At 39.5% G+C, this 26,463-nt stretch overlaps 1 protein-coding gene across 1 annotated transcript in view; it reads left to right on the top strand.

The window, feature by feature from the left end:
- Window positions 1–26,463, top strand: part of GRID1 (glutamate ionotropic receptor delta type subunit 1) — a 513,295-nt gene that overhangs the window by 170,363 nt on the left and 316,469 nt on the right.

Below are 26,463 nucleotides of genomic sequence, written 5' to 3'. Positions count from 1 at the left end.
AGGAGGCCTCAATCAGGTGGAGTGGTGGCACTTGTACGAGGCTCTGTCCCAGCCACACAGCCCAAGGTGCCCCAAGGAGAGGCTCACCTCTCTCTGTGGCAGTGTAGTAGTGGCTCTTCAGAGAGGACAAGTGACTCCCACCGAGTAGCATGGCAAGAGAAATTCCCAAAGGATTCACAGCAGTAAAGGCAAAAGAATATCCTATAATAGGTTATTATCTTGGTCTGGTTGTGCTGCCCTTGGGCAGGGGTTGTTGTCCGTTCTTTAGGAGGAATCTATGTTAAAGACCAGTGAGAATGTTGTTTTTATTCTTGTGCAAATCTGATTGTGCTGCAGGGAGGAGCCGACACATCACAATGTGCTTTGCATTTCTTTGAGCATGAACTTCTCACAAGGGAGTGATGTCCCACTGGTGGGTCTGAGATGATTCTCTCGCTAAGGGCACTTGAGTATAGAGATCAAAAAGAAAGCAGCTCGGGCAGAATGGGACAGAGAACCCAGAGTGCTCTGGACAAAGGCTACTGTATTCTCATAGAAAATTTTTCTTTTTTATTTTTATTGGCACAAAGAGCCAGTAATGCATACCTTGTAATCTGCCTATCTGGGGATCCACTTCACTTAGAGGGACTTGAAGCCTGGTTTGGTTTGCTTTTATGGAAAGCTGGTTGCTTTCAGGAAACAATTATCTTTGGCTTGTGTTCATTATGCAGCTACTCTTGAATATTTTAAAATCCTGGTGTGATTGAGAAAGAAGGGGGGAAATATTGATGAAGGTCCTGTGTAGTAACAGCCAGCCTGTGCCTTTGTCCAGTCGCTGTACCTGTTGCTTTTACAGTGCAAAATACATCCTGAAAAGTAATTGCATATATTTCTATATTTGAATGGATACAGGAGCAGCCTCCAGGTGCAAGCTGTCTGAGGGTGATTCCCCAGCCATTATAATATGCATTTCAGAGCCAAGTATGAGGGAAGCCAGCAGATGAGAACAGCCATCCATAATTTGTCTTGCTTCCACAGATTTCACAGCTTGACCTCAGAAGCAGCCATCATGTCTGGCTTCGGAAGGAAAAACCCCTACATTCTGTGTGTTTGTTGATTTAAGGACACTTTTATTGTCTAGAATTAACATGATGCAGAGCCAAGTGGGTATTGATGCTGATTGCATACAACGCTGATTTGGATTTTGGAGCTATAGACAGTTGCACAAATTGTATCAAAGGCAACTTAATTGCCCTAGATTGATTTGTGTTTGTGCTGAATCACAATGAGAGGTCAGTTTTCTTACATGGGAGATGAGAGTTAAACAAATTCAGCCTCTGCTCACAAGGTAACGTTTGCTCCACCTCTAAACCCACAAAGCTATTTCTTTTCAGCTTTGCATGTGTGGTGGTTCTGTATTTTGCAAGCACAGTGTGATGAATGTGTTTTGGCTAGAAAATGGGGAAGTTAAAAGTATGGTGTGAAAGGCATATCAGACTTGATGACCTTTCTGATAGAGTTACAAATCTGCTGAATTAAGGGAATTCAAAAAATGTAATGGATTTGGACTTAAGTAAAGCATTAATAAGGCATCATGATAATCTGCTTCATGAAATCTTACTTGAAAATATTGGTTCAAATTTACTGTGATGGAGATACTGCCATATGATGTAAGAGTTGGCAGGGCAAGTGTAAATGAAGAATAATTTTGAATGGATGAAGCTGGAACCTTTGAAAAAGCCTCTGAAATAGCCTGGGGAATAATGCTGTATGTGTTCTAATGTTTAATATCTTTGTTAGTAGCACAGAAAATGAAGTATGTAAACTAAATTCTGTGGAGGTACTGAACCACGAATATCTGCAATATAGAGGAAAATAGTTAAATAATGCAAAAGACTATTGAGAATTATTAGAAAGAGGATGAAAAACAGGAAAATGAATGTTGAAAAACAATCTGAATCATGGCTGAAGGGAAGAATAATGCATAACAAAATTCAGAACAAAACAGTGGACCTCAGGAAATAGATTTTTTCCTTTTCTAGTTAACTCGGATTAATTGAAGGTTGAAAACGCTTTTCTGTGGGGCTTCTCTTTGTTAGGTAAAAAAGCAATCAACTCCCACAAAAAACCACACCCAGCATCCCTAAAATACACAAGAGAGGTGTAGTTATACTCTCCAAAGAGTCTGCTCAAGAGTTCTTGCAGGATTTATCACCTAGCAGACCACTGCTCAGAAGAAAAGTAATGCTATCTATGAAAGTGAGACTTCAAAGATTAAAATGCTCTTTGTAAAACTTATTTTTGAATTCCCCTTAACCAGTTTTTCACTATGAAGCATGTGAGTGGAAAAAAAAAAAATAGAAACAAGAAAACTGTTATTAAAACAAAACATAAAAACCCAGTCCCAGTAACTCAAGTTAGTTTTTAAGCTATTTGTCTGAATAGATGCATCTTGAGATTAAAACTGTTTCTATAAGAGCTGTTTGACAAAAATGGATATGCATAAAATGCAACCCATGAAGTCTTCCTCTGGCAGTGTGCATGTAATCACATCAAAGGAAATGGCAAGGTCACTGTGTATTAATTCTCTGGGTATTTTATGAATTTGACCTTTTCTGGTGTTGTATCTTAATTAGTGTAGGCAGACCTGCTGAGCAGTGATTTGAGGAACATGTAACCTTACCTCTGAGGGTTTGGAGGTCTTTGATCATCCTATGGATGAGAATTTCTCTTCATGTCCCTTCTGAACTATGGGCAAGCTAAGCTTGGCATTTCTCTCACTCACATGGTTTCCCTCTAACTGATGGATGCTGCTGTTACTCTAAGATGAAGGGAATCAGTATTTGAAGTCTGGATACGCATAAATGCAGGTATAGAATGGGAAAATGGTGACCTATGTTTTCAGTAATTCAGATACCTACCTGAACCTAACACCCTGCTTAGGATTTTTATCTTCTGAGGCTATCAACCAACTCCAGTTTCTTTGAACATAAATAATTTCTAATATCTCAGTAAAGAGGAGGAGGAGGAATCATTAAGGAGTAACCAACTCAGTTTTCAGATAAATTACACGGGAAATGTCTACAATGATGCTGACTAAAGATTTGTAACTTGGGCTGATACTTAAGCATTTACTGTTATTGCAAAGAGCATTTCTGTCCTGTAATCATATTAAGTGCCAGGAACTCATGTTTCTAGGAATGCAGGGTGTGTATCATACTTGCATAACACAGAGGTTTATTTTGACATAGTAAACAATATGAGTCATTATCTTCTGTGGCTTCTAAACAAGCTTTTAAGGATTTGTGGCAGATATGAGTGCAGAATATTGATTAATAGCAGTAGTACCACTGTTACAGTAAGCAGTCTTAAAATACAACTTTTCTTAGTTGTGTGGGCTTTATGGAGGATATGAGAAAGTCACTGTGTTGAGAACTACAAGGCTGAGCTGACATCTGTTTCTGGTGCTCTAAGAACTTAAAAAAGGTTTGCCTAGTTCAGAAAAAGAAAGTTTGACAATCTTTCTGTAATGACTCTGAGACAATATTTCTGGTAGTAAGTTGCTCCATACTCATGTAGAAGTCCTTACAAAACAGAGAAACTGAAGTTGGGGAAAACTGAGGCTGGAACAAACCACAGATTCTGAAACAGTAAGAGTGATAAAATGTTGGATCACTGAAGCTGAGCATGTGCTGAATTGAAGCAGCTCTAGACTTGATGTGAGGGTCATTTGATAAAATTTCATAGCAATATGGTACAGAACCTCAGACTTAATGGCTGTAGTGAAATCTACTGGCCTTAAAAATATGAAACTTCATTGTAATTTCTAGCTAGTGAAAGGAAGATGTCAGGTGTTTAAAGGGTGAAGTATTATTATCATTGTTTTTATATTATCATTGTCTCTATTTGATTTTTCTAAGTGGTCAGTGGCAGCTGCTATATTGGCATGGTGGTAAATTTAATGTAGCTTATTTTGGCATATATAAATATTATTGAGTTCAAGATTGTTATTGTGAAGTCTGGAAAGGGTATACCATGATCTTCATGTAATAGTATCGTTAGTTTCTCGCTGGCCATTTCCTCTGACCAGCTGCCTTCAACAGCCAGAGTTTCACCCCTGCCACCCAAGTGTAATTTTAAAGATTTTTCTGCCAGGTGTTTTATGAGAACAATAGCATGTGCCCTTTCCCTAGATCTGCTCGAATTTTTGCCTGGTATCATGGCTAAAACTTGCATTTTTGGTTGGAAAAGAGGTGGGCTGAATTGTGCCATCGCTGTGGAGAGCGCAGGAAGAGAGAGGGGTGTGCTTGTGCCAGCTCTGCATTGATAACAGCCCTGTCTGACCCTGGGGCTGCACATGGTGTTCTGGGATAGCTGCTGCTGCCCAGAGCATTCCTCTGAGGACATCTGTGAGCTGCAGTGAGCTGGGAATATCACTACAGGCCTTTAGTGCACCTGCCCTTTACTGCACCTGACTGTTGCTTTCAGACTTGGCGTGCAAAAATCTCATTTTAAAAACATGCAGATGACCTCCTGCCTGAATATCACCTGCTTTATGTGGTGGATCTAATTGCACACCTAAAGCTAGAAGTTTCTGGAAATGTTGCTGTAAATTTTTATTTGCACAGGTATACATTACGGATTCTATCATAAGATGATTTCTGCTCTGCAGCAGGCAGTGGAGTCTTGCAATTGGAATGACTGAGAATCAAGAAGACTTATTCCTCAGGATATATTACACCCTCATTTCAGTTTTTTTGGTCTTAAGTATGCCCAGTAGCAGAAGGATAATGACTTCTCTTTTGGGGAAAAAACCCAACACCCTCAACTTTATTACATGTATATTTTAAAACAGTAATTTAAAATATGTAATATTTAAGCATTATCAAATATTGTTCATGATGTGTAATAATAAAAAATGATTACAATATATTTTAAATATTATTCATGCAAGACTTATTCCAGATATTAAAAACTTTCGAATACTGAAAGATTTTTCAAGCCAAACAAATTTAATCTGGTTTTCAGTGTGTTTCTTGTAATGATTCTGATTTATTCAATAATATGATTCCACTCCTGTTCACTGTAGAGCACTCAACAGTGCATTCATCTTGTAATTGATGCTGTCACTTCCATACCATTTCCCTAAATATGGAAAAAAATCTTTCATGACTAATTTTTAGTCAAGTGTCCCTAGGTTCTTGCAGGGCCCTCAAGAACTGCTCAGCCTGTTAGAGAAGGTGGAGAAAGGAGATGGTGACACTTGCTGTGCTGCCATCTGTGGAATTTCCAGTCTCCCATCCCTCCACTGGAAAGCCTCCTTGCAAAGAAGGAAAACCACGGACTAGGATTAACATCATCAGGATTTAAAAATGAATGATTTTGTGAATAAACTTTCTAAATACTGATATGAGACAGATTGCTACATATGTCCAAAGACACACAATCAGTTGAAAATGCAGCTGTGTGTTTTCTCGAGTGCAGCCCCACACAGCTGTGCATGAGGGTGTTTTATTGCACAGCATCTGGAATCTTTGTGACCCCTGTGTCCTGTGGGCATCACCTATGCAGTCTTCATCCCTCCCTGCATAGGAGCCATAGTTCAGCCTGTCCCTATCTACCTGCTGCTCTTCCGGGTCCTGCTGTCCTGCTTTTTCCTTCAGTTGCATGTGTTGTAACTCTCTGGGCAGGTGTCTCCTGTGAGCAACAGAGCAATAAAGCCTCAGCCTGTTGTTGGTAAGATACCTCTGACAAAGGAAGCCCCTGAAAGAGAGAGGCTGTTTCCATTCTGCCTGCCATCTTACCCTGTTTGAAACAGCATTGAAGTAAGTACAGGGATATCATCAGTCTGTGATATGAATCAGGCTGGCCACTGATGGGCAACAAGTGGGTTGAGCCAAGTGCTCTTGAAATGTTATTTCAATAGGGAAAAATAAATGTATATATATAGATCATGGTGCTCAGACTGAGAGTTTAGCTTTCCTAATCTTTTTAATGTGGAGCAATTCAGGCTTCTGAAACAAATGAAGTGTTTCTATAAGTAAAGTATTTTAAACTCCTAAAACCAAGGATGATACACGGTTAAGGTTAAAAGTTGGCTGGGGATACTTTTTATCTGCCAGGCCTCCAGCTGTGCTAGAAAATGAATTTTTGTGCTGCTTGGAAAGTGTGTAAGATGTGCAAAAGAGATGTAGTCAAGTGCAGGAAGTTAATGTTATGGAAAAAACCTGAAATTTTCTGTTTCTGATTTTAAGCTGCTTTTTCTATTATCTGTTTACAGCACCAGACACACTTCTGAGAGTATCTGCTTTGAGGATTAAATTAACTTCTTGGCATTTTTTGAATTAGGGAGCATATAAAGGCCATTTAATAGGAGTGCTTCAATTGACGAGCAGAAATTGAAGACAACAAGATTACATATAGCTCATTCTTCAGATCCTGTTAGCATTGTGCATCTTTCTGATGTTAGGAACAGACTCTTGTTATTTGCTGCTGCAGTGTAATTTTTCACTTATTTGAAACAACATGAAGCTTCTCACTCTTCTTTTCTCTCCTTTAAATTAACTGTGGCTAAAGGAGGATTTATGCTGCATGTACAGATCATAAAAGAGTTTAAGGAAATATTTTTCCGAGGTGATTGGAATTAAGAAAAGCTGTCTTGGTTTCCTATGCCTTATGAAATGAGTATTACTTTTGCAACTGTGTGGTTCTCCTTCGGCACCTGAATTCAGTTATTCCAGTTTGTAGTTATGCTATTCCTTTCCAGCATTTACTCCAGCATTGCCCAATGCATTGCTGGAGCAAGTCTGGAACAGGGGAGGGCTAATGTAAAAAGAAATCACTCTCCATTTGTGCAAACAATTTGCAGTGGCAACTTCATAAAATTGAATCAAGTACCCAAACAGGATGATATATGCTAGAAGATGGAATTACCAACTGGAAAACAAAAAAGTTATTGCAGCAGATGAGCAGACCAGAACAAAGGAGCTGGTGATGTAGCAGTGCTCAGTTGGGTGCAAATGAAAAGAACACCCAGACAATCAGAAAACACAAATAGAAAACCTGGCAAGGAAATACTTTCTGGTGCTTCATAATATGCTCTTTGATTTCACTGAGGCAGGTAAAGATGTTCTTGATATTTTCTGAAAAATATGAATTTACATGTAGCGCAGAAAGACTTTTCTGAAGGAACACAGTCATATTTATTTGCAGTTACTAGAGACAGAATTTGACTGTTCTGCTTTCTACAGGATATATATTCTTCTTTCCTAACAAACACATTCATGCCTGCTCTCTGTGGTGTATATATTTAGTGGTTTTTATTAGATGTGTTCATCCCTGTTGTCCTCTGTGCTCCAGTTTTCCCCCTGGTACAGGTGGATGTATTAAAGGTGTGTGTGAAGACGGCAGAAAAGAATCCTGCACTCAGGTGGGAGTGTGGCTGGGGGCACACCCACGCACTGCCCCGCAGGGCGCCAGCCAGAAGGTCGGTGTGACAACCCACGCCCAGCTGCTCCCCACACTGCCCTGCAGGGACCTCAAGGTCAAAATCTCTTGTGCCACACAGCCACTTCCAGTGGACTGGGGGTACTCTGCATCAGGCTGTGCATTAGTCCTGCAGTCCCTGTGCCGGGTGGGCTTCATAATGACCGACAGAGCAACTTATTTACCCCTGAGCTGAGGGGCTGTTTCTGTTTGAGCAGTCTGAGAGCAGTGACAGATTCCTGGCTACATGACAACCCCCTGCAACACGTGTTGTGTAGTGGGAAGAGCATGTGATGGTGATCTGCGTGTTAGCTGGTGAGGACATACCTGTGCTTGACTTTAGTTTGGACACTGTCCAATTACCAAATGTGTGTCCTCCTGTTTTTCAGGCTGTCTGCTTTTATAGATAATAATAATTTGTGGGGAAGTGGGCATAGCAATGGGAAGATGCATATAGTTCAGTAATTATTTTGATCTGGTATGACAGATTAAAAAAAACCAACAATCTGGGCATTTTGTTTTCTTAGCATTGTGGGGCTGTCAAGAAACATTTTCTGCTGCAATATGCTACGTGTGTGCTTCCACACAGAATATATACGTGTTCACGTACACAATAGTAAATTTGAAAACTGTTATTACCATTCAGGAAAGAGATCTTGTGTCTATTGTGGATATTGCTCAAAAACTACTACTAGGATTATTGGTGACAGTAAGAAACGACAGATAAATCTTAGGGATTTTTAGGAAAGGAATGGAGAACAAATCAACCTCGTTTTTCAAGTGTACTTCTGTGTCTCAGTTTCTGTGTGCAGATCTGATGATCCTGTCTCTTAAAGGTCACAGTAAAACTGATAAAATCTAGAAGAAAGACAAGAAGAATGGTTAAAGGTGTGGAGCTGCCTGTACAGGAGGAGAAACACAATAGATTAGGATTGCTGCATGAAAAGATATGATAATAGTGTAATAGTAGAATATAAAAATGTGGATGGGGGAGAAATAAGGGTAGGGAGTAAGAGTTACCTGCATGTTGTAATATGGGATCTAAAGGGTATCCAGCAGAAATAGATGTTTTAAAATAGGTCCTTTTTCATGGAAAGCACAGTTAAATTGCAGAGCTTGCTACCACACAGTATGAAGGACAATATATTATAAAGGACGTAAAATTCAAGAATTTTCATCAAAAATGATTCTTTTGTAGGCTACACCCAATCCAATAAGTGGATTGGAAGCCAGCTGTATCTCAGGTTAATTCTGTTGAGCTGCTGGAACCACTGTCAGTGTACAGACAGGAGGGTCACACAATACATGCTCTGCTTCATGTTAATTCACTAAGGGGAAAAAAGGGAAGGTAATATTGGGATAGGTGGTTTCTTATTGCCTTTTAACATAGTAATGTCTGTGTTCACTGAGTGTGGCTTTTCTGTAGTGCTTGTCTCTTAGTTTTTAGTTGTAAGATCTAAGAGGCAAATACTATTTTATTTTTCTAATTTAAAAAAGTAAAAATGGCACTATTTAGCCATGGTATTTCCTCTGTGTCAAAGAGGGATTAGCAGGGTTTGTTGGACTTAGTTTAGTTTCTTTGTTGGTAATTGTTGACAGTACCATTGTTTCTCTTGGATATTCATAGCTGGATTGTGGCTGAGTGCACATCCCACAAAGAATAAGTCAATTATTAGGGGTCACAGAAGAGCATTATGCCAGTCAGTTGACTTGAAAATGTACACGTACGTGCACACATACGTATATAAATATTTGAATACAAAGTCCTGTTTTCATTCCAGTTTGGTGTCTCTTATTCCAGCTCTGAATAGTAGATCTGTTTCCACTGCTGTAAGATAAATTGAGTGTGAATTTCTGCTCTGTGCTCTCAGAGGTTCCAAAGTGGAGAGGGCATTATGACAGTCCAGCAAAGACAATGCAAACAGAAGAGTGTTTTGTCAGGGGTAAGTGAATATTTTTGTGCAAGCTAGTGTGTGGTAGATCAAACAGAGCAGAATCAGCACCGCAGACTCTGAGGCTCCTCTTCAAAGGAACACTTGATGCAGTAGCAAGGCTCTCTATCCATTATTTGCTTGTTAATTTATCCAGTGGTGCACGTGAACCCAGTGATTTTAATTGATGCTTGTGGAGGCAGTAAGTGAAAAATCTGACCGTGAATCTGCTCTTTGGTTCAGAAAAAAATATTTTTGGTTGTTTTTTGTTGTTTTTTGTTTTTTATCTCCTTGAAATCTATTCTTAGAAATGCAGTTTAAGTACTTAGTGTTCTTCAGTAGTGTATTGGGGTAGAATACTGAGCTATGTGACGTGCATATATCTGCATGTGTTTCACTGAACTACAACAAATATTCCAAACTGAAAATTCGGTACAGTCATGATCCAAGTGAAATATATGGTAAAGGTTCCTCTAAAACCAGTAACAACACTGTAAATGTATAATAAATTATTCACCCTGTTAAAAGGGTTATCTGTACATCTTGAAATTTTGTTTCCATTTAAAGTGTCTTATGAGGACAAAGAAATGAGTCATAAGGATTTGCTGCTGACAATAAGCAGCATGTGGTAATTTTTTACATCTCAGCCATGAGAAGGAAGCCCTCATTTCCACTTTTAAGTAGTAAATCCTATGTGATTTGCATAAAGAGAAATCTGTGCTGGGGTGAATAATGTCACCTTCCATATCAGCCATATAATGGGGTGAAAACCTTGTTGAAAAGTTCTGTACAGGATTTTGAAATATTTTAGAGGGATTTTTACCTCATGTGTTCAGCCTGTGAATTCCACAGCAAGGGTAACTGCAAACTAGATCTAATTCAACACCGGATCGTTCTTTTTTTGTGGTATCGTTTCCTTAGGAAGCGGTGTAGGCTTCTAGGGTGGGTTCTGCATCCCTGTTGAATCTTGAGTTCAATCATATTTTGCAAGATTTTTTGATGGAGGAAACCATTGTAGTGTAACAACTGCACTGAGTGCATCAGAAACGTGGGACTTACCCAGAATGTCAGACCTTCTGCCCTACTTTGCATTTGTGAGATGTGCCACTTACGAGCTTGTCTGCACTGCTCAGTGCACTGTAGCACAGAAAAACCGTCTGTGTGACTTCAAAATGACCTAGCTCATGTACCAGTAGCTCATGCAGCTGTGAACTGCACAGTGTAGACAAAATGTAAAGTCCATTTGCAGGTTGTGTTGGTTTGGCTTTTCATGTCTTTCCAGACATGGCAAGATTTGGTACTACTGAATCTTAAAAAAACCCAGGGGTAGCTTTAGAATTAGCTCACTATTCTTTCGGTTTTGTTTATTATCTCTTCAAGGGGCTGGAATGAGATGTATGAGATGTTTTGCTGCAACACTGCAAGTGCAATTTCATTAAAATAGGACAGCTACAATATCTTTCAGATCCTACGAGACAGCTTGTGGCTTTTGCTGAAGCTGCAACATGATTTCCCAAAGCAATACCCAATTAAACACAGGGTTATAAGACAATGTGATCTTCACCAAAGATGGAAACACTTGCTCTAAGGTATACTTTTTTTTTTTTTCAGAATGTTCAGACAAAACTATTATAGGTCAATGGGTTACCATATGGAAAAATCATGCTCTGGCAAATGCTCGCAGAAGCCAGCAGAATATCTAAGCAGTTCAGGAGAGAGTGGAGGTGGGAAGTTTTTGCAATTCAAAAGCTCTATGGAGGTAGGTGAACACGAATGGTTAGCACAGCAAAAAGCTAAAGCTAAGGACCCATGAGTTCTATACTAGAAATACTGTTTAACATTCTCATCCCTAATCTGGATTTGGGAAGAACAGTTACGTGTGGGTGACACCCATCCAGGCTAGGGAAGGCAGTAAGTCAGTGACCCCAACACGAGTAGGCCAGTGGGCATTGTAATGGCAGCTGAAACTCCTTGCTGAGACTGGCAAAGGTGTGCTCATGGGAAAATAAGGGATTTCACAGCTGTATGGGGGTTTATGGAAGAAAGGGCCCAAGTCTCACTGGAGAGAGATCAGTGGGAATGTGTTAGGAATGCCTTTTTTTTTCCTTTCTGGTGACTGTGTCTAGTGAAGATATATACAACACACACTTAAGTATTCGAAGGGAAGTGAAAGCTGATTAAAGATGTGGAAAAGAGCAGAGATTTGGAGCTGTTATTAAAAAAAATCATAATTGGAGGAGGGAAAACGGTGATGCAAAGAGAGAGCAAGAGGGACTTTATTTCAACTCCATAGGAGGCAGCGTCAAGGCTTAAAACCAAAAACCAGCAAGAACTTTGTGAAATCAGAGTTAACATATTGAGTGCTTAGAATCTGAGTAGGATTTTTTTCTTTTCCCTTTTTTGGTAAGGATTAGACTCTATACAGATAATTAGAAAATGCACAAGTATACTTGATAGGATTAAGAAATTATAAAGAATTTAAATCCTCATGCTTCAGCACAAAAGCCAATGAATATGACAATATTCTGAAGAATATTTTCTTATAGGAATTTGGTTTTGTGTATCTCTGCAAAAGATTTTAAAAGCTTTAGAGAGATTGGTGTGGTGTCAGTGACAGATATGGAAGAAACACTGGCCTAGACAAGTCAAGCTAGCTAATATGATAGATTCAATATTGTATTTACCTTCAGTGAAGATGTTGCTTACACAAGTACAAAATTGAACTCTGATAGGGGAACAATTGGGGGATAACAAATGTTCACAAGATGGCCCCAAAATTTTGTCCCAAAAAACCTTCACCCTTAGCCTTTCAGTGCAACTGTGACAGATGGCTGCAAACCCCTGTTGTATCATACTTTGTAATAGAAGAGGGCCGATCCTGCACTGCACAAGGGATACATGGACAGTTATTTACATTAGAAGTAGTTTATAGGAATTCAGATTTCTGGACATTTGCTTTTTATAGCATCTGCCCTGTTTCGCTGTCAGTAGCCAAAAACACTTTAACATGTGATTCTGCTGTGCAGGGCCTGAAATGACATGACAAGTATGCATTTCTCTTCATGCTGTATTAACCACTCCAACAGAATGCAATTGCATGTTTCATGCAAGTACTTCAGGAAGAACACAAATAAAAGAAATAAGCAAATGACCACACAAATGAAGTTAGACCTTGCTATCGTTCATTTATCTGTATAAATTATCCATGTGACTCCTTGCCTTCTGTCAAATGTGCAGAGATCAGAAATGGAGTTTCCCAGCTAAATCCAATTGACCTGAAGATAACAAAAGTTTAGTCTCTCCTAATTTGTGTAAGTGGCATAAAGCATTGTGCTTATAGTGGCACTCACTGCACTCTAAACAAACACTGGCATTCTTGGTGAAGGAGAAAGCCTATCACTGCTGGTTAGGGTTTCTGAGTGATGGAAGTTTGGGATTGTGTTTGACAGATTCAGTCCCCATCTTAGCTGGCACATACCCAAGGTGTACAGGAGAGCTTTATGCTGGAGGCTTTGTATAACTTGCCCTTGAGATCTCAGACTTTTCATAGCAAAGAACTGAAGCAAGAAGTTCCCAGCTGACGCTTACCCCAACTGGTGCTTATAGAGGCCAATCAGTTGCCAAATTTTTTTGGCTTTCAGACCCTTGGGAAAAGTGACTGTCTTGTGGGGTGAAGTTGAACATGGGTTTATGAAGTCTCAGGTGAGGGCATTGGTTATTTAGCTGCAGCTGAGACCTGGGATCTCCTGCTCAGGGTGATGTAAGTGTGAGTCAGAACCAAAGGGCTCAGCTGAGACCTGGGATCTCCTGCTCAGGGTGATGGTAAGTGTGAGTCAGAACCAGAGGGCTTGACCTGAGTCCTGTCTTGAGGGAAGTGGGGAGGCAGGAGTGGGAGATGGTGGTGGTGATAGGAGTGGCTGGTGTGTTGAACTTCAGCTGGTTTTCAATTTTTGTATTAAAAAATTGCATTTTTGTGTTCTTTTTTTCCCCCAAGTTATTTAGGTTGTAAAATAAAAAAATAATTTAAAAAAAGGCATTACCTGGATTGAAATGTCAAGGTTAGAGTTAATCATTTAACCTTTGTTTTAAAAAAGTTTCCTGTGTTCTTCATATGAAACTTCTTGTGGTTGATCTTTTGCTTTGTAGAGCTTTATATTTAAATAACTTTAGCAAAGATCAGTGGGCAAGAACCTTTTTGCTTCAAAACACCTGCCGTTTCTGGATCACATTTGCCTTCCAGTGCATCAGCACATTGTGGGGCACAAATAGGTGTTTTAGCTGCTTGTCTCATGGGACTCTGTGTGCACCCAGGTCCCTGATTAGAAGTCTGTGTCAGCTCCTGGGCCTTGGTGCAGTTCAGCTGGTTGGATTCTGAGCATCTTGTGCTGAATATTAGAAAGGGTATAGTCACAAAATGTGAAAGTTTTCTTCCAGTTGATGCAAAACAGAGATAAAAGTGTCTGGGAGCATTGGTAGAAAATACTGCCTTTCTTTTCATTATGCATTTCTATATGTTCTAAAATTAGTCTACAAATCGAACATTACCTACCTTTCTATTTTGTAGTCTTTCTGACAGTTTAGCTGAGGTATTTGGTCATTGCTCACAAAAAACTTTTTATCCAGTTTTGATGTTCCAAGACAGTCAAGTCCAGTGAGTTACCTGATTAGCTGTGGTCAGTGCAGTTAATCAGATGTATCATTAAACTGGGGAGAAAATGATAGGCACTTTTGCCATTTAGAATCCCCTCTTCCTAACATGAAGAAGTGCACAATGCAGTCTACTGCATGCACAGAGGGCCAAGGAGATTGGGAAAGTCTTAAGTGAGAAGATGTTGCCTTTTGTTACATTGCACAGAAATGTGTTTTAGACTGGAAGGGACTTGGTGTGGAAGTGAAAAAAAAAGTGTTTTTCTCTAACCACCCAAGTTCTGTGTGGTGGAGGCCTAAATGTACATAGCAATCACTCTCCTGCTCAGCAGGGTCCAATCCTGCAGCTCACTTTAACACCTGGCTGTGCTTTGCTGTAGCTCAGAGAACAGCAGAAGCAGTTTGTCCCTATAGTGGATGCTGGCCTTGGTCTCCAGGGTATCCAGCCCGTGTCTGGTATGTGCAGCCACCCTGCACTAGGAGAGAGCTGTGAGGAAGGAGCATGTGATACATGCCTTCATTACATCTAGATGTAATTGTGTAAAGAGTACAAGAAGGAGCCAAATTTCCCCCAAACTTTAACCCTGCTTCAGTCTGGGGCTTCATTAACACCTTCTGTTGGTACTGTGGCCAAGGATAACATATTGTGCCTTGGGTTCTACCGCTAAGGAAACCTGTTACCATAGTAAAAAAACTGCATCACTTTACTCTTGTAGAACTGAGAAATGGTTGTCAGTCTAAATATGTATGTATAAAAAATAAGAGTGATCTCCATGGAGTTTCCAAGACTAATGAATGTGCAAGGTCGTTGTCTGCCAGACAGTCTCAAGATGTAGATTTGGACTACATCAAAATATTCTTACCATGTGAAAATGAAGAGCCTCTGTGACAAAAGCCCCCCTGAGAAATCAGCTGACATGTCTATCTAGGAGGCAGTTTTCCTGGTTGCGCAAAATATTTTCAGCCTGTGAGGAAATATATTCATTTGATTTCAAAGTAGTTACTTACTGAGATGACTCAGGTCCAAAATACAAGTGGTTCATAGTACTGCATGTATAATAAATGCTGTAGAAAATGCTCAAGAGCTGTGTAGAACTCACCTTAGGTGATGTTGCAAGGGGCAAGGTGTTTTCTAAATCCACGGTCTATATTTAGACTGTTAGAGATCCTTGAATGAAAAAATGTCTCATGACCTAATGCTCATGAAATTGGATCTTTGGGAAATGGTCGTTTGAAGTAAATTGGAAGGACTGGAGAGCTAACAGTGACCATTGAGTCTGCAGAACCAGGATACGGTGTTAGAGCTCTCGTGATGTGTCTAGAGGTTTAACCTCAGAAGGCAATGCCTCACTTTGGAGAGATTTGGGAAACTTTAAAAGCCCACAGTGTCAATTGTGCAGGTTATTATCAGTCAGACAAGAGGGTAATGTACTGCCAGGCCTGGGTATTGATTCCCTGCAGTCCCGTACCTTATAGTCAGACTGCTTTATGAAAACAATTCAGTGATTATGAGAAAAGAATAGATGGTATGAAGAATGTGACAATTTAGCTGGTGTATATAGCATGTGTTCTGGATGAGACAGTGATTTTATAAAGATGATGTGCAGTAAAAAGAGAAGAAATCAGAGTATAAGAGTCATACAATGACGAGTGAAACAAGCCCCCCTCAGCCCTGCAGGGAATACCACGGTTATTGTCAGGCTGCCCAGGCTCTCAAACTGACACTGCTGTCTATGGCATCCTGCTGTAACTTCATTTTCATCAGTCTGGAATTTGAGTGTTTCTCACAGTAAAATTCCCTAATGCTTGGGACAGTGTGAGGATTGCATGAAGGCTCTAGATGCTGTGGCTCTCTAACATCTGAATTTTTTTTACTTGGCTTATGACTTGAGCATGCAACCATAATACGTATACTCAGAAAATCTGTATGATCAAATGAATGCCTTCAGTGAGAATCTGGTGACCTATGAACAAACAAACAAAAATTCCTCATTTGTACTGGTACTTCTCATTAGAAATTCATTTTTGTAATAAGCCACTTTTAATTTTTTTAACTGGTAAAAAAAATTGATGTTTGAAAGCAGGAGCCTTCTCTGACCTACTCTTTCTGCTTCTGTATTTGAAGTGCCTCTTCTCCTTTCCTTAAACCAGTCTCTCTGCGTGCCCAGCTTGGAATTAGGCACTAACTTCTTTGTTATGAGGTTTACCTTGCTAGTTTAAGCATTTTCCTTCCATCTGTGTTTAACTCTCTGCACGAGCACTGGTTATTGGTGTTACAAAGCCCTGTAGAAACAGATTCAGGAAGGTGTGATATTGAATTCCTTACTTGTTCCCACATGATAATGCTTTAGTAACTGTCTGTTCCTCTGACCACAGTGCAGTAGTACTTCTTTGGCCTTCTGCAGAATACATTCAAATGCAGTGGTAAGAGGACAGGGACAAAATTGTTTTGGTTTTAGTCTGCAGCTAAAGAAAGCTACCTGAAGGTGTTATATAATGAGATTATATGAATGCAAACATTAAACATAACAGCCAGTTAAGCTTTCTTAATAATAAAGCGTAAGTAGCACCTAATAAGAAGTGTAATATGATATTTCTGTATAGATCATGCCACAGGGCTTGAGTTATCCTGTATTATTTATCTACTCTGATAATTTTCTATGATGCAGTTACTGAAATCAGGTGCAATTGAAGGAATTGTACAACAGCTGAAAGTAGAGCCTTTAAGTGAAACAGTATCTGTTAGAGGAATGTGAGGTGTTTTAAAAGCAGATCTTTTCTACATGGCTTCTTCTAGATTAGTCTGAATTAGTGTCTACCGTAGAGTGACTTTCATGTGGAGAGAAACCTTAGGTGCAAATTTTAATTAGGCCGATTTTTAAACAATTTTTAATAATAGGGTATCAAAAAAATATTCTGCATTTGTACTGGTATGAGGTAAGCCTGGTTATCCCCCGTGTAATATCTGTTTATCCCTAGACACAGAGGTTGACATAGTTTAAAAAAAAAAAGAAAATATGTCTAGTTGAAAATGGGAACAACTTTCAAGAGGTCAGGTCTCATTTAAACATCAAAACAAAAGGCCTGGTCTTGCAGTAGCTTCTGGCAAAGAAGTGTGTAAGTGTTGAGACTTTTTGAAAATCTGCACTCAGGTTCGCAGTGGGAACTATCAGGTGTTAAACACATTTGAACAAGTGGCTAATTTCATGTATTCAGATGAGAACTCCTGACAATTTGTGAGTTTTGGTGTTTTCCCCTGATTTGTCTCATGCAGAGCTGAAGGGGAGAGATAAATTCAGAGTAATACTCCAATAAGTTAAATTAGCTTTAGTAGATGTTAAAAAAGTTATGTGTAGTGTCTGAAGTTACTCAGTGGCAACTGCTAAAAGGAAAACTGGAGAATGCAGGTTGCAGTATTTTAATGCTACCCAGTTTATAGCACTGGATGGTCATGAAGGATTTGAGATCTGCAGGCAAAGTGGTTTTTATATCACGAATACTAGTGCTGAGTGAGGACAGGAACTTTTCCTTAGTAATGAGCAAAAATAATTTTGGCATTTGTTATGTCTTTCATGAGTGAGGAAAGGAGAAAGTGTTCCTTTTAAAGTTGATTTTAGAAAATGACATAGCAGCTTTAGACTGTTGCTAGGCTTGGGATATTTGCATAATCTTTGAATGCAGTTGTAAGTATGTGATACATTGCAGAGATCTTTCAATAGATCAGCCCCTAAAGCTTGTCGATAAATATGTGCTATAAACACATACTGAGTCACAACTAGATTCATAAACACTACAAGTCTTTCAGCAGTTGGCATAAATAAATGAATGCTGTTTAGGTAAGTGGGCTCCTTCACCACGGCTGTGCTTCCCTGGCTGTGTGATGATTTCTGGTGTCTCCTCTGCCTTATGTAACATCGCTGTCCCCTTTGCTGGTAGAAGTAACAGCTGTGGGAGGGGGGAAATCATCGACAGGACAAAAAGGATAAGTTTTAGGGCTGTGCATTTCTGGAGCTGCTTGCTGGAGTACAGAACTTCCTGTCTGTGCATGAGACAACGGTAGCTTTTGTGAACTTACCTTGAGCCTCATAACATTTTATTTCTGGTAACACAGCAGCCCTGATAGCTTTATGTGTGCCCCAGAGTCTTCCTTAGAGCCTGGGGATGTAAAGTGCCACTTCGGAGCGATGTTTGGGGTTATTTGACTGTTGTCTTCAAGTAGGCGTGTTACTGAGCACAATGGCAGATTGGAAAGGAGATCATGCGTCAGTGTTTTGGTTTGCTTAAAATGTCTGCATGAGTGGGAGTGTGCAGCGAGTGGCACGTGCTCCTAATGTGCTGGGGAAACAACAGGAATCTTTTGTAGGTAGTGCAGAAGCAATGTTGAGAGGCTTAGGCTGATGCTCATCCCTCCTGCTTTCAGCTTAAAGGCATGGTGCAGAGGGAGGAATTTCAGCCTCCCCCCAAATGAAAGTTTCTCTTGGCCCTATTTGTGCATAGATACCTTTAGATAGGCAAGCAGGGCTAATGTGTTCCTTGGTTGTCAATACTGCTCCCAATCCAAAAATGTTCCTCAGTACCAAAGAATGGGAGGTTTTATCAGCTTATCTGGAATTGCCGTGTTTGGCTGCTTTTCGAAGATGGCAGAAGAGTGCTCTCCTTTTGTGTGTGCCCAAACTGAGCCTAAGCCACACTGACATTAAAACAATACTCAGCCTGTACAAGTAAAATGGTCCCAAAGGAGGTGACAAAGTCAGGCATCCCTGCAGAATGTAACAAGGGTGAAAAAAATACTTCTATGTCATTGATTTGTCATGAAAGGCAGGTGAAAAAAGCAGAGGGTGAGAAAGTGCAGCTCATTCTGTGTTGAAGGGCAAAAGAAAACATAACTTTTGAAGAACTTGCAAAGAACAGAGATCAAATATGCAGTGTTCAGAAAAGCAGTTATGTCCTGTGAATAATTGAGATGGTTTGCAGCTAATTCTACCTCAGAACTAGTGCTGAAGGGAAAAAAGAAAAAAAACTCAAAGCTGATTCAGTTCCACCTAGTGCCTTAAAATAGTATTGATGCCATTGTGATTAATGGGTAGTTCTGTAGAACCCATACACTATTCAAAATTAGCAGAAACGCTTATTCACATTTTTAAACATCATGCCAAACTAAAATTCTGAGAGAAAATCTTCACAATTGGAGTTACGTTTTGTTGAGAAAACAGAAGTACAGTTATTCTGCAGAATTTATGTACCATCAAAGTTCTATTTAGTTGCTTTAAGGATCTTTTTATTATTCATTGAGAAAGACTAGAAGAGGTTTGAATTCTGGGATGTTGCACATCTTTAACTACTCATAATGCTAAATTGTTTTTTGTAAATTTTTAAAGAATTTTAAAATACTTTTAATAGCTACATAATGCAGTCTTTCCTGGTGTGCTCTTCCAGATCTACCCAACTGCAAAACCAATAGCAAAAATCAACCGTAAAGCAGTTCTAAAGCTGTTGTGCTCTCAGGGACTCTTACCTTCTTAGGAGGAGCTAGAGAGCACTATCAGAGCTGTCTTTTGGAAAAACAAGGCCAGCTCTTAACTGTCACTAGTGCTCTCAATTGATGCACTTTTATCAGTGGAATGTGCTTTTTGCTGGTTTCATGGCAGTAGCTTTTCCACACAAAATGTAGCATGTGCATTGAAGATTAACCCAAAAACCTTACTTGGAAAACAACTGGTGCATTTGTTGACCACTTGATGGCATCACTCAGTTGTGCAGAAACTAAACTGCGTTGTCAGTAGAGCAGTGTTACTTGTGCTTGGTGTTTTATTTTGACCATCAAAGAGTGAAGGGAGTTATTAATACACTCCCATAAATTAAATGAAAGCCACAACTCTAGTTTTGATCACTGTTTTTATTCTCTGTTGTATGTTACTTACCATTTTGGAATAATTTCTTTGTTTGCCTAAATGCAAACACAAGAGTGGTCTAGACTGCTTCTCTTCCTGCTCCTGGTTAATTTTTCAAGGATGGCGGTTAATGGTTTAGTGGGTTAGTACTGACACAAAGAATGCTGTCATGCACTGAAGTGGCTTTTTGGTTTGTCTTTCCAGGGATATTGCTTTAAGTCTCCAATTGTTGCAGTCAATGTGCATGCTAGGGAAAGGATTTATGCAGTTTTGGTGTTCATTATAGGTCCTATAAAGTGAAAGCATTTTGCAGCCTTCGTACCAAAAGTTGTCTGTGTGTGTGCCAGCCAGCAATGACAGTGAACTGAAAATGCTGAACCAAGGGGGTGATGGAGCAAACAAGGCACAGTGGCAATTATGTAGATGTAAAGGACACTTCTGGAAATGTTAGGGGAGCTCTCAGAGTTTATACATGCTGAGAATTGGCCCACAAGACATCAGGTCATAAAACATAAGAGTTGAAAGGAAGTGGAAGAGCTAAAAACGGCTTCTCCTGAGCAGTTGATGTCATTGAGCAGTGACGAGGCCCCTGTTAGTGCCCTGAGCAGTGGCCAGAGGGATGGAGCCAGCTGCTCACCCCAGCAGCTTATTCCCTTATTCCTCCTCCTTGAATAATGGGAAAACAATAAAAACACTGCCCAAAAATTGGGGGATGACCTTTAGAAGTGATTTTTCCCAGTGTTTTTGGTAAACATGTCAAAATCTCATGCTTTCCTTGCTTTTGAGGTGTTTTTTAGATGCTGCTTTGCCAGAGATATTCTGACATAGTGATTATGTGAACTCTTATGTACACACACTAATGCATGAATGGGCTGGCACACCTCTGTCCTGCCCTTTCTCAGATACAGAAGAGGAGGAGGGAGGGAATATTTATTGTTTTCAAATATTTTATCCAAAAAATGTACACATCTAAGTTGAGGTACTTTGGGGTTTTGGTTGGCTTGATTTTTTTTTTTTTTTTTTTTTTTTTTTTTTTTTTTTTTTCTTAATCAAACCACAGAGGAGAAATTGTGAATTTTCTTTCTTGTTCTAAGATGCACTTTGTTTTGATAATGGAGTAGGAAATATCCATCTTCACTACATATAAGGTGGTACAGCAATAAAAGTGCTACATAAAAGATTTTTGCTGTCTACCTTTGTTATCTTTTCTCTGTATTATCAGTCTTTATGTGACAACTAACTATAGCTTCATGTAGATCTCATAGTAAAAATAATAAATTCTTTATTTGTAGAAACATAGTGTTATAGTATAGAACATAAAAGTAAGTAAAAGCCTACAGAAATGAAACAAAAATATATTTATTGCTGAGTATCCAAAGGAAGAACAACTGCATAGCATGTCATTAAGTGCAAATGATGCAAATTCATTATGAATTGCCTTTCTCAGTTAAAGAAAGAAGCTGAAGATTGAGAAACATCATAAAATGTGAAGCAAGAAATAAATGGCTCTTCAGGAAACCCCATTTAGGGGTTCAGTGAGTGCTTAGATAACTAATTTTAACGTTGTTCTTAATAAACCAATAATAGGAGTCTTTGTATAGATCAATATTTTTAATAGAAGCATTCCCAGTGATATAAATGAGATTATTCTATAATTTTTTTCTGCCTGATCAGCTGGTTTTGCACAAAAGCATAAAATTTTAAAGGCCTTTTGAGGCCTAAAGAGGAGTAAAACATAGATAGCTAATAGTCTTATGCCATTTTTCTGTATGACTGAATTAGCTGTGGGCTTGTGCTTCGACTTCATGGAAGTTTCTCATGTACTACAGCAGAAACATTCAGGTTTAGCTTAGATATGTGTGAAAACACTTCTGTGGTTTGTGTTATTTTGGCTTTACCTGAAAGAATTGTATCGTCATCCTCTTGAGTTTGAAATATTGCTTGGTGGATGCAGTCTTTCTCCTTGCATCATTGTCTTTTCTATCTCATTTCAGTGCTCCAACAAACCTCCCAGAAGGACTTTTTCCATTTAATTTGAGAACACCTCTGTGGGTGTGTTTCCCACAGGCCTTACATCTTGATTCAAGACACAATTTTCTGAACTGCTATATTTTTATCTCCTAACTCTTGGTTGTTCTAGTGTTTCACCCCAAAATTTTACATGTATCTCTGTTTATATGTATGAATAGGCTAATGAACCAAACTGCTTATTAAATTTAGTACCCACAAATAATAGTTCATTTGTATATAGCACATGACATTCTGCATCTGCTTGCTAGTTTAGTTGGTAGATCTAACTATGCACTCTCAGCAAATGATATTGCAGGCCTTGATAATCTCATGGAATATTAGGATTTAGGTTCCCAAAAATAGGGTTTTTTCCCCAGAATCTGCTGTGTTCTCTGGATTTCTGTTTTAGTGATAATTTTTTTCCCCTACTGGTTTTCAAAGATAAATAATGTGAGTCTCAGGAGGAAGGTGGCTTTCAAACCTAATCACAGACACTTAAGTGCCAACTTAGTTAATCACTTCATTGCAGAGTAATACAGCATGTCTGAAGTTATCTTCCTTCCTTTGAAAATCTTTCCAAGCAGGAAGGCAGCAGCCTCTCAATTTTCAGATGGTGAATATTTTTGAAATGCAAGTCATTTGTGATTTGGATAATTGTCTATTTGCAGTGCAGTAAAGAGTTCCTAAGGATTAGTCAAACTGAAAAAGAAGAAAAAAAGTTCAACTAAAAACTTGAAGAGGATTTATTAAATATGCGAGGGTGTCCAGAGTGGGTAGGATGGTGATGCCCAGAAGTGAGAGACAGAAAGACACTGAAGTTTGAAGAGGCAGTGTGAATGCCAGTAGGAGGATGTATTGTTAGAGCTGAAATTACACTGGTAGCTGCTCTATTGATAATGGAGAAAACAAAGGAGCAAGTTTCTACCCTTTTCTGATAACAGGAAATCACTGAAAGGGAGACTGAGAGATGGTCACGTTGTCACATTGCCAGGAGCAAGATAGCAGTTTCTCTTGGAGTATTTTAATTCCCAGTGGTTTGGAGAGAGAGGGATTTAATTACAGAGATCTGAGATAAAGCTCTTAATGCAAATATCCCCATGAAGAATGTGCCAAATCAGGACTTTCCCATCTGCACCTGTCTTCAGAAATAGGAAGTACAGGAAGCAGTGGTAGAAATGCAAGACCTGAAGCATGATTGCAGCAAAGTAGAAATCTTGCATTGTCTCGTGTACCATGAAGAGTCCCACTGATGAAAAAGCTTGTATGGATAAGACTCAGTCTGCAAATTAATAGCTTCTTTTCCAGGCTTAACTTTGGTCTTAATGGAATGTGTCTGGAGTTAGAGATGTGGGTCACAGAATGAGAGAGTTTTGTATGTATTGCTATGAAGTGAGAGTCAAATTAGAGGCAATAGATGGAGAAGAAAGCAGTGTCTTGTGAAACACTGTGACAGAAATAACAGTTCAAGATGTAGAATGTCAAGCAGATGTGTAAAGGGGAGTTTCTGAAAACAGACTTCAAAAGAATAGGTTAGGGGAGATACTTCACCGAAACATTGTGAACTGGGTTAATCAATAATTTAGGAAACTTCAATGAAATCCAAGAATAAGCTTGAGAGGTGGTCTGTTCATGGAGGCCAACACTGAACAAGCACCGTGACATGATTTAATTGGCTCAAATAGATTAATGAAGATTTATTCTTTAGGTATGATGATGTTGTTCATGTTTTCATCATGCTAGACTGCACACTTCTTACTGTATGATTTGTACGATGTTGGTATCTTTTTAAAACAAAGTTTGGTGATGAAATAATTCAGTACAGTAAACTACTAACTGTTGCTGTTCAAGTAGCAGTCAAATCTGGGGCAGGATTACCAGAACATTTGTGTCTTTTCATCTGTGGAACAAATACTTTAAAAGGATTATTTCTTGAAGCCTATCTAAATAAATACATCTGCAAGATAAATAAATATGGTAGCATTTTAGTTACAACAATATTAAATATATATAACCATAACAATAGTAGTTGAAGATCACTGAAGTTCTCAAGGTGTTTTGATTCCCCTTTCCCTTACGTTAGTAGTCTGATGTGGACCAAAGCATTTCAAATCAAATGTATCCAGCTCCAAGAAAATCAAGATCAGGGTTCTGAAATTTCTATGCAAAGATCGCATGCTCTTTTGAATGTTTATGAAACTGCAACTGATAGACAGAATTAGTGGTTTACTCAGTTACAGAGTCAGTGATATTTGACTGTTGCTGCAAATCCATAGCTAGTGTGAAGTTAAACAGAAAATTATACATTTTTCTAAGGTTAGTTTTTTGTGCAAGAAATTGTAGGAATGTGGGGGGAATCCTAAAAAAAAAAAGTGGTCCACCAGAGTTTTCTCTTGAGATTGTGTAAGCCTTGAATGTTCCCTTGATAAGGAATTTTGAGATGCCTTAAGAGCTAATGAGTTTTTTAATGGAGTCTGTTATGTTGTTGTTCCCCATTGTGTTACTCATGTAAAAAGTAATACTTTCCTCCTTTATGTGCTCAAAGCTTATTCTCACCCTTCAGTGCAATAATTGTGGAGAGGTTGAACTACTTGGAATCCATTGTATTTTTGTATAATGAAAGTCTTCTATTAGAAATGACATGTTCTGTTTCACGTTCTGTAATCCGACTAAAGAAAGCAATTCAGAAAACATGAAACCTTTTTTTTCCTTAGTCATCCCAGTTTTTATTGCCTGCTATCTCAAAACAGAGAGGCAAGAGGAGAAAACACTTACTAAGTAGCATATGCTTTCAGGCAGAACATAATCAATCGACAAAAATATCAGAATGTGGAAGCATATTGACTAATTCTTCAATCTAACCCATGGACACAAACGATGAAACACTGGGAAAATGCCTCAACTGAAATGGTCTTTGCTGAGATATTTCTGCTGTGTTTGGTGGGCTGTGCTGGGAGATAAGGGGGCCCATTTGCCATGATCTGTCGCCTCTCTGGTCTTTCTGCTGCTAATAAGCAGCAGCTTTTGATTAGTGTCAACCACTGAATGAAGGTTTTTCTTGTTACACAACTGGCGATCAGCTCTGTATTGCACAAGTAAGTGGCTCTCCAAATGCAGCCTCCCATCAGAAAGGGCTTTGTTTTTCGTCTCCTTCTGTCTGCTTTGCAAGTAAATTATTCCTGCTACAGCCCCGTGTGGCTTGCTGCTCTTACCCTTGGTGACAGCAAAGCTTGCTGGCTGGTGATCTCTGCAGGGGTTTATGGCTCAGCTCTGCTGTTCTCTCCCTCTGTTCTCACTTCTCTGTTCCCTCCCCTGCTGTGACTAAATAAATTACCTGTATGACATGTTCAGTTTTCTCTGGCAAGAAGCCTGGGAAATCAAATCTGTTCCCAAACCTGGGTCTCCCATTTGGCAAATATAATGCCTTCCTGCTGTTAAATCAGGTCAGCTCTCAGGAAAAACAAAGAACAATTTCACATAACTATAATCAACACAGAGTAAATTTAGATAATGCAGCTGACATATGTTTATTGTAAAGACTATCAAGGAAATAATTTTAAAAGCTCTTCATCTTTGTTGCATCAGGATACATGTTGAACATTCTGTGCCTAGAGAAGATCAAACATTTTCTTTCTGTTATCCCATATCAAAGTGAAATATATCTATTTTCTGTCTGGTCTAAGAAGATTTTTGGTGGAGCCGTTGTGTGAGAAACAGTTATGTATTTAACTATGGAGGCTTTATGTAATTAATATTAATTGATACTTAACTGTTAATTACTATTAATTATTCGTAACCTACTTCCTTTGACTTTCTGGCCTCTGAAAGTGGAGATATACTTGAAAGTGTTTTGAGGAGGAGAAATGCTTTCAATAGATTGTGTTCTCTTTTCTGCCTTTGGCCGGAGCATTTCCCCTGCAGCTGAGGCAGCAGGGCAGTGGCAGTGTGGCTGCAGGTCACCTGCTGCCACCAGCCCTGACACGGTGCTGGCAGTCCCGCAGCCCGTGCACCCTCCCTGCGGGGAGAAGCACCAGCACGGGCAGCCTCCCCTCTCCAGCTGCAAGCTGAATGTCCTGCTCAGCTCCCTGCTGTCCCAGGGGGCTCTGAATTGCACCCCAGAGGCTCTTCTGTTTCTGCACTATTAATGAGCTCATGCAGACTGCACAGGGCTGTGGAGCATCTCCAGTCCCCTGCTGTCTGGCTTTGCTATGCTGGGTCTCTGTGCTGGGGGAGCAGAGCCATGGGTTTCCTGTGGGCAGGCTGTGCTTGGGCAGGTACTGGTTGGGGTCTGAAACAGCTGCCGAAGCCCTGAACTTGCCCCCAGCCCTCTTCAAAGGCAGAGCAGGCAATTCTAAGTGCCCCTGGGGGACCCTCAGGAATGGTGCCATCCTAACCTATGAGTGTCTCCTGTGCTGAGCTCCCAGGGCCGACTTTGCTTCCCCTTACTCATGAGGGTTAGTAAAACCTTCCATCACTGGCTGCCTTATAGTCTTACATAGTCTTCTCACCACTACTGACTGAAT

The sequence above is a fragment of the Corvus brachyrhynchos genome, unplaced genomic scaffold, assembly GCF_000691975.1.
Source record: "Corvus brachyrhynchos isolate BGI_N302 unplaced genomic scaffold, ASM69197v1 scaffold279, whole genome shotgun sequence".
In the NCBI taxonomy this organism is placed as follows: Eukaryota; Metazoa; Chordata; class Aves; order Passeriformes; family Corvidae; genus Corvus; species Corvus brachyrhynchos.
This window is presented reverse-complemented; position numbering and strand designations above follow the sequence as displayed.